The sequence below is a fragment of the Cupressus sempervirens genome, chromosome 4 (genome assembly GCF_028749045.1).
Source record: "Cupressus sempervirens isolate cs-2001-9-10 chromosome 4, ASM2874904v1, whole genome shotgun sequence".
In the NCBI taxonomy this organism is placed as follows: Eukaryota; Viridiplantae; Streptophyta; class Pinopsida; order Cupressales; family Cupressaceae; genus Cupressus; species Cupressus sempervirens.
In genome coordinates, this window is record NC_143121.1 from 841453645 (window position 1) to 841456737 (window position 3093).

Here is a 3093-nt window from a genome sequence, read left to right on the forward strand (position 1 = left end):
TCCAAATTCTTGGATATCTTCCAACCATATTACCGCCTTTTCCCAATTGCTCCTTTCTTTCTCGTACCCTTCATTGCTCATTTCTACCTTTTTGGTGATGGTGGAGATTTCCTTCGAAGCCTTATCCAAGAGATTTATCTATTTTACAGTGTCATTTAGGACACCTTGCATCCACTCCCCTGTTGTCTTTGAAACCACTTTGTACTTCTATAGATTATCAAGGTATTGTTGATTGGTTATAGAGGTCACATCTACAATTGTTGACATTTCACTGATGGTCTTTGTTTCTGGGTGTAGGATGACATTGATATACAATGCCACACTTCTTATTGTTTCCTTCATCTCTTGTTTGTCTTGTCCATCCTTCCACACTCTGTGTGTAATTTTCTTATTAGAGGCTTTGAAAAACTCCATACCCATTTCAAAATTTCCTTTTCACAAGTCAACCTTTGTTATTTGATAATCTTGAGGAGCTAGAGATTCCCATGAGCTCCCATTTGGTGGCATGGAAATTCTAGCCAACCAGTGCCCTGAGTTTTTATCAAATTTGATTCTTGATTATGTTCTGGCTTTCTTTACCTTAGGTTTTTTCTCCAAACATTTACTAACCAAATCATCAATTGTCATTGAAAGAGGCACCATACTCCACTTCCTTTCAACAGAAGTCTCCAACCACTTGGGTGTAACTCATTCCTTATTAGTAGTAGGGGAGAACCTATCCAAGGCGAGATTACTCTCTTGACCATCAGTATTTACTTGTGACTTCTGAGGTTTTGGTGCATTGTTTACCATTCATGATTCTTCTATAGCCTTGAGATCAATTGTCACTGAATCTTTGCCTTTGTTTGATGGCATTTTCTTTGTACTTGAAGGAGTCACTCTTTTAGCCTTAGGATTTTCTACTTGAACTTCAAGTTGAAGTGATTGTGGGATTTCTTTAGCTTCAACTTCAACTGAACCTACAATAGGACCATGAACACTTTGGTTAGTGATAGCTTTTTTCTTTTGGGAGGCCTTTTTACTTTTGGATTTTGAAGATTTTCCTAATGGATTAGGGGTAACAACACTTTTTTATTTTATCCAATTTTTAGTCCTAGTCAACACATCTTTAGTGCAAGAAAACAAATCATCTACCTCTCTTCTTCCCCAATCAATCTTAGGAATAGGCATGCATTCGATTTGGTCAATATAAAATGGATCAATTACTTCTTCTAGATCTTCCTCCTTTAACCTGTATATGTCAACATCAACAATAAACATATTAATTTTCTTAATTGTTAACCTTGACTATAACCTTTTTCTTACTTCAAACTCATCAGGCCAATTTTCCCAGTAGTCCTCTAAATGTGGAATGTGAACAAAAGAGACTAAATTTTTAAAATTGCTCCTAACAAATCTTGTGTAATCAAAATTTTCTTGAGGGAAAAAAGGCTTGAAACACAGGTGGGTCAATGCTTCTCTTGTCAACATGGCTTGCTTTAGATTAGGACATTTGTAGTGGTTGATTTCAATGGGAAAGAAAATAGAAGAAGGCCTCTTAGTAATCTTAGAAGACTCCATCACAGAGAAAAATTGTCTACACATTTTAGATAAAACATAGGGTCTAGGCAATAACAAGGAAACTTTAATGGTTCACCTGAATAACCACCCATTCTGAGGTATGTGAATATAGGGAATTGGATATAGAAATAGCCATAGAGTTGTATAGCTTGTATTGCTTCCTCAAATAATCTATTATTTTCATGACCTTGGAGCTCAAAAACTAGCTTTCCCAAGAAGACATCATTTACCCTTCTGACTCTTTACACAGAGAAGCCTCTTGGAGATCACTATAGTATTGGTAAATACACATTTCTTTTTTCCATGGTGAATGTGGTAGGCCTTCCCATTCTTTGGATTCTGCAAAGACATAGACTAAAAAGGAGGATAGGAAGAATGTACCAAAATTGTTGATAGTTACTAAACCCTTGAGTAGATTCTCAGCAATTAGGTCAGCCCAATCAATGAACTTATCCCCCTCAACAATCTTTTGGATGAAGAAATACATCCATGTTTCCCAATGAAATGCATGCTCATTTCCTTTGACCATATTTAACAAAAGCACAGTGTCTACAATTTCTTTGATGAAATGTTCAATGGTTAATGTTTTGGCAAAACCTTGACCCACCTTTTGCTGATTTTAGGAGCCAAGACTGGGCTACTTTATTGTTATAACTATTTTTCCTCTCAGCATATAGGCATTCTACCTCCTCAAATGTCCATGGTTCATAGGGTTCCTTATGAGGGATCCTAAGGGCTGAGCAAACATTGGTCCTGTTGATTTTGACTACCACTTCCCCTAAAATTTTCTCGACACATCTCATGCTAGGATCATAGTGGTTCATGCATTCAATGATTAACTCTGGGCATGTAATAGCTGTAGGAAATGTGGTGGCTTCAAGCAATCCAATATTAACTAGTTTCTAATATATAGGACCTGACTAGGCATTTCTAGCTCTTTCAATTACATCAATCAAGCTTTTCTTAACTAGGAATGGGTCGCGAATCTCAGGAAAAGAGCTAAGGAGACATGGTTTTTCCAATTTGGGCATTTTGGGGTGAAACAATGTCATGGCTTGCTATGTGGTGACAAGGTTTAAAAGATGCAAATGAAAATATTTCAAAACAAAAGCAAGCATCGAAAAAATTACAGAGGGTAATGGCAGTGCACTTACAATTTGACAAAGTTTATCCTATGACACGTTCTCCATACCAGATGACACTGAGATTTTCTATTTGCAAATGGTGGAATGAGTAGTGAAATGGCTAAGAAATGCATTTAAGGGATAACTTATGAAGAAAATCTTAGTACAGATATGGTAAATAAATATAATAATTACTACTCATGTTTTGCACATCAGAAAAGACCCTTTGAGTGATTTTTTATTAAGGCCCATCAAATCTGCACACCTATTAATGCTCCATGTCATCATGAAATAGAAAATTTAGCTTTTCTCCAAATCTTTCCATATTGAGACACGTGCCTCCTTAACATCCTTATATATTATTTCACATGCCTCAAAAAATGTCATCATTAGGGTCCCTTTTTGCCTT